A 13,659-nucleotide genomic window follows, 5' to 3' on the forward strand; every position below is an offset into this window, starting at 1 on the left:
AGCCGTGGTCTACTTCCCAGCAGAGAAGTGTGGCAGACTCTTTCCCCCACGGAATCTGGAGGGCGTGGGCAGAATGGGTCCAGTCGGGCATCCTCCTGCCTGGCCAACACCTGCCCTCCTACCGCCTTCCTATCCCCATCTCTCCAAGATCATAAAGGATCCCGCTTGGGCTACGGCCATGGCCCTGGACTTCACCCCATAAGTGGCCTGGGGTATTCCAACGCGTCCCAATAGGCCATTGGCTGTGCAGACCTGCAGTCTTGAGCGATGTTCCCGGGGTCAAGGGGGACCGCGGGTGGAGCCCCGAGGGGACGGGTGGGTGGACGCGGGCTCTCAGGGCAGGATGGTGTGGGCACACGAGGCTGTAGGAGGGAGAGAAGCACTGAGCTCTACGGGATGGATGGGGGCCGGGCGTGCTGTTGGCCTGCACGGGTGGGGCCGTGGCCGTCTGTTACCATCTTTGGGAGAACAGTCACACCGTTTGCGAGCTCCAATATCTCACATATGTCTACGAATTTTTTCATGCTCGGGAAGCTGGACCTGCTCTGTCTGCCTGCAGTTGAAAGCAGAGTCACAAGGTCAGAGTCCCCAGCTCTGGCCCTCTGGGGCTGTCCCCGAGCCCATGGCCACCGCAGCGCCCTCCGAGCTGGCAGGACAGAGAAGCCAGTGTGCTGCCAAGGGAGGGGGCAGCAGGCGGGTGATTGGGAGTGTGCCTCTGTCCCCTCTGTGCTCCGAGGTAGGGGGGTGTCCCCAGTGCAGCCCCAAGGCGGGCACCACACAGGGCCACTTGGGGAGGCCCCTCTGCTCACAGGACCCATGGGCCGGAGCCTGATGCCCCTCCCGCTGCGCTCCTGGCCACGCCCTCCTCCACGGAGACTCCACGGGACCCCTCCGACCTCTCCGATGGCTGTCCTGCAGGCCTCGGTGCCCCGAAGTGGGTTTGTGCCCACTTCCCCCCACCCCTCCCTGGACAGCAGCTCCCCGCCCACCCTCCCTTCACCACCTCCCCCTGCTGCCCTGATCCTGCCCTCAGCCCAGAGGGTCCCCTGCCTCCATGCAGAGGGTCAGTCCCACTCCGGGCCTGTTGCCCTCTGGGCTCCGCCCGTGCACTGGCCGCCCCCACTCAGCCCCGTGGCAGCCACACCAGAGACCCGCCCACCCGGTCCCCCCGTCCGGGCGCCGCGCTCCGCCCGCCCACCTGGCCACCCGTTTGCTGTGTGTGTCCCAGCCCTGACCTCCTACCTCCCACTTCCTGCCAGCCCGCAGCACAAGGGCCGTGACAGGAACGGATGTGTGTTCGTGTCCCCCTAAATTCATCCATCAGAGCCCCAGAGGGATGGTGTGATGTCCTGGGGTCTTGGGAGGTGTGTGGGGTTAGCTGGGTGCTCATGATGGGGTCAGTGCCCGTATAAGAAGAGGAAGACACCGGAGCCCTCTCTCCGACACTTGACATAGTGACGAGGCAGCCATCTGCAAACCAGGACTGGGGACCTCCCCGGAATTCGCCAGGTCGGTGCGCTGAGCCGTGAGAATCAATGTCCATCGCGGGCGCCCGTGCGGTGCGGTCTGTGGCGCTCTGTCAGGGAGCCCGAGCTGAGGCAGGTGCTTCCATACCTTGCCCTCCGAGCTTGTCGCCCCTCCTTCCCCCACCTGACCCGCAGCCCGCACGCCCCCTCCTCAGATTTTTCCACTGGACTCACTGAGGAGCAACAGGGTCTTAGAGGTCCGGCCAGCCCGGCCCAGGCGCACGTAGACCACGCCGTAGCTGTAGTCGGTGGACAGCACGTGGAAGCCCTCGACCCCCTTCCCTGGACCGGAAGAGAAGCGTGGGGCCGCCCGATCAGGCCTGCACAGCAGGGGCAACAGGGAAGGGTCAGGAGTCCCTCCCACACACCCAACCACCTTCCAGGCCTAGGCTGCGGGCACTTGCATGCTCGTGGGCTCTGGGACCGTGGCCTGCCTGCCCTCCCCGTGGGCCGCTGTCCCTCCCATCCACCCAGCCCTGGGACAGAGGAGCGGCCTCTCCCGGGCCTGTGGCCGTGAAGCCGGGGACACGCCCACCCCCAGGTCTTTCTCTCCAGGCCCGGGCCTTCATACGCACAAGTATTCCTGAACATCTCCTTTTTCCTATCTTTCCGCAGAATTAATGTGTGTGACTGACACCCCTGTGACCTGGGGGCGGGGGGTGGCACCAAGGCGGGAGCCCTTTGTTGGCTCTGGTTTCCTGGAATTTTCCAGTTTGGTGCAGGGTCATTCCCACAGCTTAAGGGAAACCCTCGGAACACCCACTCTCTGCCGAGTGCTCCCGTGTACGTGGTGGCCTCTCCCAAAATCAGGCCTTAATTTTTAGGGGCAGGAAGGGTTTCGGGCCGCAGAGATGATCTGTCAGATGTGCAGGTGATCGTGGGTCTGGCTCCCCCCGCCCCCGGCTCCCTTTCCCCTCTTGACAGGGAGATGTCTGGGCTGTTTGTGGTCAGGGCTCCGTGAAGAATGTGCTGGGCCCCCTCCCCGGTCCACTCACCGGCTGAAGGCAAGGACCACCTTCAGCTGGCCCGCTTTGTGGACCTCCAACATCGATGCCCCCAGCTTCCTCCTGTCTCTGCCTGGCAAGAATCTCTGGCCCTCAGAGGCGACAGCCAGAATGTACCAGAACCCTGAAAACTGTGGAGAGCGTGCTGACGTAGCTGCCCGTGCCAGGCTCCCAGCCGGGCCCTCAGGACCCCACCGGACACTGACATTGGCCTGAGGCCCGGGCCGGGTCCAGCACCCACAGGTCGGCACAGCCCCTGCACAGGGCCCCGGCTGCCCCTCTGGGCCTTGGCGGGCAGGTGCCGGGTGTGCTGGGGCCCCGAGGGCTGGGCTGTGCTTACCATCTGCTGGAATTCCCTTCCCGTGAAAGGCCTCCCCCTTCCTTCCAGCTCGGCCCTCGGCCCCATCCCTCTGACTTCCTGCCACAAACCCACATTCCCGGGGAGTCAGTTCCCACGGCCGCCTCCACTAGAACCTTCCACCTGCCAGCCATCTGGTTGTTCTGGAACACGCTCTGCTCGTTCGGCCTCTGCCCACCTAGCATCCCCGGGGCCCTGAGGCAGCACCTGCCTGGGGCCCTCGGCCCTCCCCCCTCTTGCGTGGCCACCAGCTCCTCAGAGAGAGGCCAGGGCCTGAAACTCCTTCCGCCCTCGCGGCACTGCCCCCTGTTCCAGGATGGCCCTTTGGAGATTTTCAGGGAGTGATCTTCCAGCCACCACACACACTGCATGCCTGGCCCCGGTCGGCCTGGCTGTCAGCCTTGGGGAACGCAGGTGTGTGGCTCACCTTGTTCCAGTTGAGGTTGTGGGACTCCCTGGGTAGCTGTTCCTGCGGCCGGGACCCCGTAGCAGGCATAAGCACCAAGACCAGCACACACGTCAGCCTCCCTGGTCCCATTGTCACCCTCCTTCCTCGGCCACCGGGGCACTGAGTTTAAGTCTCCCCACCCACCTGACCCTGCCGTGGGCGTCCAGGCAACCCAGAGCCTTGAGCCAGCCTGGGGTGGGTCAATGTGGGGGGAGAGGGGCTTTGGGACACAGGCGGGCGGCCTAGGGGCTCGGCCTGGCGGGTGCTGCCTGAATTTGAAGGCCATCGTGTTCCCCTGTGAGACCCCTGGGCCTCCCATCCTAGCCCCCGCGGAAGAGAGGCAAGCAGCCGGGAGGCGTCCCTGTGAGTCACTTCATAGAGATATTTGCACGTGAGAAGCAGGACCACGGTGACGATGGGGCACAGACGGCACCAGCGTGACAGCAGGGCTCTCCGTCCCGAGCAGGTGCTGACGGACAGGGCTGCTGGATGTGTGTGAGCGTGCCCACCCCTAGCCTGCACGCACCGCCCCCCTCCGTGAGTGAGGGGCAGCCCCCAGCCCAGCTTCCGCCACGACGTCAGGCACGGCCCCACCAGACCACAGGAGGAGCCACAGGCTCGGTCCCTCTGGAATGCTGCCCCCTGCCCTTGCCCCAATGCCCCAGGCCTGGGAAAGCCACACTCTTGTGCCCTGGACACTGTGGCACCCCAGCCGCGCACCCTGGTGGGCACCCACGCCCACTGCGTCAGCCCGTACCTGTCCAGACCCCCGAGGGTCTGCTCTAACTCAGACAGACAGTCCTGCCTCCAGCCCAGGGACTGTGGTGACCTCTGCTTGCGGAGCAGCTGCCCCCAGCCCAGCCCCCACTCAGGAGCCAAGACCCACGTCCACGTGCCCCCCACCCAGAGCTGGTTCTGGGCTGTATGGTCCAGCCCTCGGTCAGCCCCACGCCCACCTCCTCCCCTGCACCGACCGGAGCCCCGAGAGGGCAGCGCCCCGTCTGACATTGCCGTCCGCCCTCGGCACACAGGTGAGAGGCATCTGTAGGGCCTTGTGGGATCGTTTTATTTGGAACTGCAGTGAGTCCTGAGAGCAGCCCGCCCCACACCAAGCTCCCAGGCAGCTGAGCAAGGAGGCCAGCGCCTGGCCAGCCTCACAGGACTCGGTGGGCACAGTCCCACCGGGAGGTCCATGCATTCACTGAAACCCAAGCAGAGCATTGCAGGACCCCAGATTCACCTCGAGGGGTGTCAGCCCCGTCCCGGGCCCCGGGCCTTCTCGGGGCAGAGCTCTGGGGTGTCGGATCTGGGGTGATGCTCAGGAGGACAGCTGACCTGGAAAGCCTTGTGTGCACAGGTGACTGGGGGGGAAGAGGACTTGTGAGGGTGGGCACCCAGGACACACCGCGGCCACCCCGCTCTGCCCACGGCCTCGCCCGAGACGGGGCCGGCCCTGCAGGCCTGTCTTTGGGCAGGAGCAGGGGACTCCGTGTAGAGCTCCCCACCCCCACCCTGCCTGACTCCCTGAGGCTCGGAGGGACCCCGAGACCCACAGAAGTCAGCCAGGGGCCCGTGGGCATCGGGTGACACTCACGGTCCAGCCTCAATGTGGCCTGCTGCTGAGACAGGAAGCCCAGGACTGGCTCTACCTAGCAAAGAGGCGCAGGGCCTCCTGGCTGGCCAGCTCTCTCCGGCCTGTGGGGCGGGAGGGGAGCCCTCACCACGTGTGCCCCGTGCCCCAGCCACCCCTCCTGCAGGGGGCCGAAGGGCAGGGATGCTGCTCTGGGACCCTGGAGGCCCGGCGCTCAGCACAGTCAGCGGGAGGTTGCCCAGCGTGGCCGCCGTGGCAGGGAGTTCGTGGGGCCGGCCCGTGGTGTCCACCACTTACTGTACAGCTCCACGGTGTTGAACGCCTCATCCTTGAACTCTAGCTGGGTGAACACAATGGCGTAGTCCCTGAAGTTGGTGCCCAGCCCCCGGTAGTCCAACACTCCTAGGCCTAGGAAATACGTGCACCCCCCAGGGCGGAGCATTAGACCTCACGAGAGGCCCCCCCGGAAAGCATTGTCCCATTGACCCCAGAGCCAGCACACAGAGGGCCTCAGGGACAGATGCCCGGCGAGTGCCTGTCCCAACTCATGCCGGGGGAACCCTCCACCGATCATGTCCCCTCGGGGGCACCACCCCCGACGGAGGCCCAGGGTCACCGCGGGGCACGCCAGGGTGAGCCCTCTGTCTTCCAAACTCTGATAATAAAATCTTTTTAACATTAAAAAAAAAAAAGAAAGTTTTCCAGTGTGTGTCTTTCAAGGATGCCTGCGTCTCATCTAAGCTCTCTCAACTGTCGGCAAGCAGTTGTTACTAGTGTTCCCTTAAAATGCTTTCAGTGTCTGAATTATTCTGGTGTCAGCCCTCCTCTTCCGTTCCTGATTTTAGAGTCTTTGTGCCTCTCCCCTTCCCTCTCTCTGCCCCACCGCACCTTCTGAGTTTGGTGAGTCACCTACTGCTTTATGCACTTGTGGTGCTCTTCCCAAAGAACTCGCGTTCGGTTTCACTGTTTTGTCCTTTTCTTGGTATTGTAGGTTCTTAGGGTCAAAATTTAAGCACCGACTTGATATTTTTTCTATTCCTATCCAGGCATTTACCGTCTAAGTTTCCCTCGAAACAGGACTTTGGCTCCGTCCCATGAATGTTGGCCTGTGGTACTCTCCTTTCCATGCAGCTCAGCAGACACGTCTCGGCCCCGCCGGTTATTGAGAGGCCTGCTGCTCCGTCCGCACGTGGTTGTGGGGCTCCCGAAGTGCCTCGTCGCTGCCCTTCTCACCTCGCTCCCTGTGGTGGGAGCGCGTGCTTCGTGTGAGAGCGATTCTCTTCAATGCTTCGCTCCTCGTTTTGTGACCGAGCACTTTTTGCACCTTGCAGGATGTTCTGTGTCCCGCTGAGGACAGTGTGCATTTTGCCGTGTGCAGCACCGAGTGTGGTGGGTGCTGTCGGGCGGTCTAATCGGTAACCCTGCTGGCTGCTGGGGGGGGCTTACATGCAGCACTGTGCGCAGTGACGCCCTCCTGCCACTGTTGGTGGGAATGCAAGCTGGTGCAACCACTCTGGAAAACAGTATGGAGGTTCCTCAAACAGTTGAAAATAGAGCTACCATATGATCCAGCAATTGCACTACTGGGTATTTATCACAAAGATACAAATGTAGGTATCCGAAGGGGTACGTGCACCCCAACGTTTATAGCAGCAATGTCCACAATACCCAAACTGTGGAAAGAGCCAAGATGTCCATCGACAGATGAATGGATAAAGAAGATGTGGTTCATATATACAATGGAATATTATGCAGCCATCAAAAGGAATGAGATCTTGCCATCTGCAATGACGTGGATGGAACTGGAGGGTGTTATGCTGAGCGAAATAAGTCAATCAGAGAAAGACATGTATCATATGACCTCACTGATATGAGGAATTCTTAATCTCAGGAAACAAACTGAGGGTTGCTGGAGAGGGTTGGGGTGGGAGGGATGGGGTGGCTGGGTGATGGACATTGGGGAGGGTATGTGCTATGGTGAGCGCTGTGAATTGTGCAAGACTGTTGAATCACAGACCTGTACTTCTGAAACAAATAATGCAATATATGTTAAGAAAAAAAAAAAAAGAAGGAGATAGCAGGAGGGAAAGAATGAAGGGGGCGAACTGGAGGGGGAGACGAACCATGAGAGACGATGGACTCTGAAAAACAAACTGAGGGTTCTAGAGGGGAGGGCGGTGGGTGGATGGGTCAACCTGGTGATGGGTATTAAGGAGGGCACATTCTGCGTGGAGCACTGGGTGTTATGCACAAACAATGAATCATGGAACACTACACCAAAAACTAATGATGTAATGTATGGTGATTAACAGAACAATAAAAAAATTTAAAGAGAAAAAAATACTATTTATTTCACAGTCAGAAATGCAAGGCAGAAGGAACTTGGGTATTACCTGATAAACCTCTCATCATTTTAGACATTAAGAAAATGGGTGACCATGTGTCTAGGTCATATAATTAAAAATTGGCCAAAGCAGACTAGATTTTGAGTTTCCTGACTTCCAACACACAGGTCTTCTCCTTGACCACATGAGGCTTCCGTCTCATTTCCCCTTTTCCACCTTCTCCTCACTGGTGAGAGCTCAGGTCATATAAATATCATGTATCCTGCGAAGCCCACTTCAACTCACCTACACAAACTGTCTGCTTCCTCTTCTGTTCCCCCACCCATCTTAGCCCCCTTTGTATCCCAAGAGACAAGTAGTGCCTGGCACATAGTAGGTGGTAAATAAACGTTTGCTGAATTAATAAAACTGCAAATACAGAATAGCAATCAAATTTCAAGCAACATCATTTAATTACTTCGCTATCAATATAGCTTTGAACAAAAGCACTCATTTGATATAAAGGTTGTGATAGGATTATTGATAGGATTATATTTTTTAAAACAAACATATAAAGATTTTCATTTTAAATATCAACAGTTAAATGTGATTTAGAATTAATGAATTCAATGTATTATCATTCGAAGAAAACTTTTTATAAGAATAAATTTAACTTTTACCTTTCAAAATGAAAATTAAACTGCTAAAATACTAAATGATCAGCAATTTAAATACAAATATAAATACCTGCTTTTCTGAAGTCCTAAGAAATACCATGTCCAATGGAATTCTTTGATTCTGCAGAGAGTAATATAAAACACTAATTATCTATATGCAAGTTTATAAAGTAATACCATTCTATTACAAAGTAGAAATAGCTAGTAAAAACAACTAAAAAAAGTTATAATTAAAATTTATACTGAAGCAATTAACATTAATAATTTGTTTTAACAATTTGTATAATTTATATTTAAATTCATTTTTTAGTTGGACTTTTTTTTTTAAAGATTTTATTTATTTATTTGAGAGAGAGAGCATGAGAGAGAGCATGAGAGGGAAGAGGGTCAGAGGGAGAAGCAGACTCCCTGCCGAGCAGGGAGCCTGATGCGGGACTCGATCCTGGGACTCCAGGATCATGACCTGAGCCGAAGGCAGTTGCTTAACCAACTGAGCCACCCAGGCGCCCTTTAGTTGGACTTTTTAACGATTCTTTCCCGTTAACAAACCATGAAAACAGCATTTATGATGACTTGAAAACGTCTCCATTTCTGAAAAATGTTAAATATTGCCTTTTCTGTGGCCTCTTTAACTGAACTCATACATACAATATAGCAGTTTTTGCCCTATAATAAATTATGTCCTCCCTAGTAGACTAACCCTCGAGAGTGAGAATAGGTTTCTTCCAAAGCCTAACACAAAACAAAACACATCATAAATAAAACACTTACTGAATGTTGAATAAATGAATAAATGTACAACTGAGCAGACAAAAAAGTCAACCCTATAAATTTGAGAGATATTCTTTTATAAAGCAGAAAAGGACAAAAACTCAAAGGGACTTACAGCATATAAATTTAGACAAGTATTTGCTATTCGTGCATTTATTTAATCATTACTAATAATTTTGTCAATTGGAAAAGCTGTATCAAACTAAAGGAAAAATATATAATAACACAATTTCATGAAGTACTTATATTTTTGGAGACCTAAGTAAAGATTTACCCACACATGAAAAAGAAATGGATTACCTGTCAGTAAGCAAGCAATAAAAACAAATATAAGTCGTTAAAGGTGAAAACGATATGTTGTGGGATAAAGCTACCTTTTTCTAACATGAATAAAGAAAGGTCAATTATTAAGATCTAAAGAACTCTTAGGTCAAAAAAGAAATCACAACGGAAATTAGAAAATATTTTTAACTGAATGATAATAAAAACTCAACGCAGCAACGTGTGTGAAACCATTCTGCCAGAGCCAAAAGAAAATGTTAAGAGGAAAATATTCACAATTCAATGCATACAATATATAAAGGAAGCTAAAAATACGAGCTAAATGTCCACTTGAAAGCAGGGGCAGGGGGAGCCAATGAACCCCAAAGAAAGTACAAGGATGTAAGCAAATATAAACACAGAAATTAATGACCTAGAAAACAAGTATAGAAATAGAAGTAATGACAAGCAAGAAAGTATTTTTTAAATACGCCCATTTCAGCAATAAGAAAAACTAAGGTGAGACTATAACTAACAAAAGGCAAGTTCTCTAAACGAAAACTATCAAACATTATTGAAAGAAGTTAAATAAAACCTAAACACACAGAATACATCATTCTCCAAAATCAGAATCTAAAGAGGTCATGTGCCCATCAACTGGTAATATGTATTTAACACAAACCCAATCAAAATCGTAACATGTTTTTTGAGAGGAATTGACAAGGTATTCCTAATATTTAGAGGGAAATGCCAAGGCCAAGAATGAACAAGACAAATGTGAGAAACGTGGAAGGTGGATTCCACAGTGTAACAAAAGTAAAATATTAAAGTAGAGCAATGAAGACAAGATGGTATTCCTCTAAGATAGATAATTATACCAATGGGAACACAGAGACTCCAGAAGGGAGGCCCAGATAAGAATGGACACTAGATTAATGAGAAAGGCGCTCCTGCAGACCAACGAGGACACTGTGGTCTTCTCAATAAACAGTACTGAGAAACTAATTTATTAGGTATCTATAGGAGATGACAGGAGCTAATAAATACTAAAGCTCTGTATCAATCAAAACATAAGAATATATTCCAAATGATTTCTGCTTCTAAATGTCAAAGTCAAAACTATAAAGCCCTAAAAGATATTACAGATATTTTCACAACTTTTTGGCAGAGAGTCATTTCTTCCCCACCAACCCTAACAAGATTCCTCCTTCTCCACAAACAAAAATTTAAAAAACAAAACCAAAATCCCCAACTAACTCCAAATGAAAAGATTAATAAAGTGGACTTAATCAAAATTAGGAACATCTCTTCAACAAAGCACACCAGGGAGGAAAAAATAATTGCAACATATAACTAATAAGAAACTCCCAGCCAGAATACACAATGGCCCATAAACAGTTAAGAAAAGAAGGGATAACTTAGAAGAAAAATGGCAAGGGATTTTAACAGGCTCTTCCCAAATAAGAAAGATTCCCCAAATCCTATGAAAAGGTGTCCAACTTATTTTTCCAGAAAATGCATGTTAAAACCACAACTACTACATAAATATCGGAAATGCTAAGTTAAAAAGGCTGACAATGCCAAGTGTCAGCAAACATGTGAAGCAACAGGAACTCTTCCACACGCTCATTACAGTATAATTGGATACATTACCTTGCAAAAGCATTTGCAGTATCTACTGAAGTGGAACATCGCACAATCCAAAACCCAACAATTCCACTCTTTAGGTATATAAACACTAGCAACGTGTGCCAACTGAGTCAAGTATGACATGGAATTATCATTTCTAATAGGCAAGACTAATAAGCTACCCAAATATCCAGCAACAGTAGAATGGATAAAAGACATACTATGTAACGACAAAATGAATGAATTACGGCTACCCACAACAAAATGGGAGAATCTCACCAACAGTACCGGGTCCAAAAAAAAAAAAAAGAGCACTCACCTAAATATACCCCTCTACCCCATGGAGTTTTCTAGGCACCCATGTTGAAAAGCAATTAACCACAAATTTGAGGCTTTGTTTCTGAACTTTCAATTCTGAATTTTTGCGAGTTCTATGCTGTCTAGATTATTCTAACGTTGAATAAAGTTTTGAAATGGAAAAGTGTGAATACTAAAATTTTATTCATCTTTTTCAAAACCGTTTTTCACTATTCTGGGTCCCTTGTGTTTCCGTATAATTTTAAAATCAGCCTGTCAATTTCTGCAAAAAAGTCACCTGGGATGTTGAGAGGGATAGCACAGAATATGTAGATCAATTTGGGGAGTACTGCCATTTTAACAATATTAATACTTCTAATCCATGATATCTAGGATGTCTTTCCATTTACTTAGGTCTCCTTTAGTATATTTTGACACTGCTTTGGAGTTTTCAAAGTACAAGTGTTGCACTTTTGTTGCTCGTTCTTAACAATTATTTTATTTATAATTATTTTATTCTTTTTAATGTTATCATAATGGAATTTTTTTCTTAAAAAAATCACTTGAGCCTTTGGGAGTGTCTATTTCTGGGTTCTCCACACCATTCCACTGATCTTTATTTCTTCTTACACACTGTGTTGGTAAATAAAGCTAGGTAGTATGCCTTAACATCAGGAAGTGACCCTTCTCACTCTATTCTCCTTATGAAGGCCGTTTTTGCCATTTTAGCCTTGACAAATTAGTTTTAGAATAAGCTTATTGTGTCTAAAAAAGTAAAAACAAAAAACAAAACTTCGGGGCACCTGGGTGGCTCAGTTGTTAAGCATCTGCCTTCGGCTCAGGTCATGCTCTCAGGGTCCTGGGATCGAGCCCCGCGTCAGGCTCCCTGCTCCATGGGGAGCCTGCTTCTCCCTCTCCCACTCCCCCTGCTTGTGTTCCCTCTCTCGCTGTCTCTCTCTCTGTCAAATAAATAAATAAAATCTCTTAAAAAAAAAAAAAACCTCGCTGAGATTTTAATGGGAACTGTATTAAACCTATATTCAATTTTAGGAAAACTGGAATTTTATAGTGTCTTTGATTACTTTCATGAACACAGTTATTTTCAGCATACCTAAGATTTTGTTTTCATTAGTACTGCCTATAAGAGTACTTCATTTTTAATTTCAGTTTCCACATGTTGGAAATGGGATTGGTATTTGAGTGGTGATCATATAATTGGCCACTTTGCTGAACCTATTCATTATCATTAGTTCCAGGTTTTTCATCAGTTCCTTGGGATTGTCTATATACACAATCATGTCGTCTGCAAATGGGGACATTTTTGTTTCTTCCTTTCCAATCTGAATTCCTTTATTTTCCTTTACTTGCCTTATTCTATGTAGCTAGAAATGTCAGTTAAATAACAGTGGTTAAGAACAAACATCCTTGACTTACTCCCAGTCTGAAAGGAGAGGCATTCAGAATTTCACTGTTAAGTATGATGTTGGCTCTATGTTTTTACAGATGCCCTTTAAATATAATTAAGGTAATTACCATCTAATCCAAATTGTGGATAGTTTTTATCATGAATGGGTGTTGGATGTAGTCACATGTTGATATGATCCTATAATTTTCTTTTAACCTGTTCATAGAGTGGATTACACTGGGTGATTTTAGAATGTCGGAATGGGCCTTAAGTACCTGGAATAACCCCCACATCATCATGATGTCGAATTTTCTATATATATTGTGGATATCAACAGGCAATTATTTTCTTAAAGAATTTTTTTTGTGTCTCTATTCACAAGGGATATTTGTTTTCTCTTGTTGTGCTGTCTTTCTCTTGTGCTGACAGGAGGATAGTAACTGGACTCCTAACACGAGCCTGAGCAGTGTTCCATCCTCAACTATATTCTGGAAACTACTGTGTAAAAATGACACTAGTCTTCTTTAAAAGTCTCAAGGAATTCTTCATTGAAAACATCTGGACCTAGATATTTCCTTCCTGGAGATTTTAAATTGCTAACTCCATTTCCTTACTGTTTGTAGAACCATTCATACGATCTGTTTAATTCTGACCGAGTTTGGATAGTCTGTGGTTTGGGAAGAATCGGTCCATCTCATCTAAGTTGGGGTACAGCTTTCGGTGGCGTATTCCGCAATGACCCTTTCAATGGCTCGGGACCAGCGGTAATGTCCCCTCTGTCATCCCTGAGATTGGTGAATACTTTTGCTTTCACTGATTTACTATCTTGTCTTCCTATTCTCTGTTTCACTGATCTGCTCTGATATTTATTTCCTTTCTTCTGCATGCATTGGTTTAATTCTGCTCTTCTTCTTCTAGTTTCCTGAGTGAGGAACTTGGATTATTAATTTGAGATCTTGAGTCGGCACTGACTGCTATGAAATTCCCTCTCAGCACTGCTTCTCCCTCTCCCTCTGCCCCTCCCCACCTCAGGCTCACTCTTTCGCTCTCAAATAAATGGATAAAATCTTTAAAAAAAAAAAAAAGAAAGAAATATGCAACCACTGGGGGGAACTGGGTGAAGGATAAGCAGGACCCCTCTATACTAAGTTTGCAATTTCCTGTAAAGCTATAATTATTTCAAAAGAAAAGGTTTTTTTTTTTTTTAAGATTTTATTTACTGAGAGAGAGGGGGGAGTGAGAGAGCAGGAGCAGGGGAGAGGGGCACGGGTAGAGGGAGAAGCAGGCTCCTGATGTGGGACTTGATCCCAGAACCCTGGGATCATGACATGAGCTGAAAGGAGATGCTTAACCAACCGAGCCACCCAG

At 49.3% G+C, this 13,659-nt stretch overlaps 1 pseudogene; it reads right to left on the reverse strand.

Annotated features, from left to right (window-relative positions):
• Positions 1-389: 389 nt before the first annotated feature.
• On the reverse strand, positions 390-6,291 carry LOC148161936 (epididymal-specific lipocalin-10-like; annotated as a pseudogene).
• Positions 6,292-13,659: the final 7,368 nt, after the last annotated feature.

The sequence above is a fragment of the Eumetopias jubatus genome, unplaced genomic scaffold (genome assembly GCF_037043125.1).
Source record: "Eumetopias jubatus isolate StellerSeaLion01/CBP00866 unplaced genomic scaffold, mEumJub1_p1.0 scaffold_36, whole genome shotgun sequence".
NCBI classification, from domain to species: domain Eukaryota; kingdom Metazoa; phylum Chordata; class Mammalia; order Carnivora; family Otariidae; genus Eumetopias; species Eumetopias jubatus.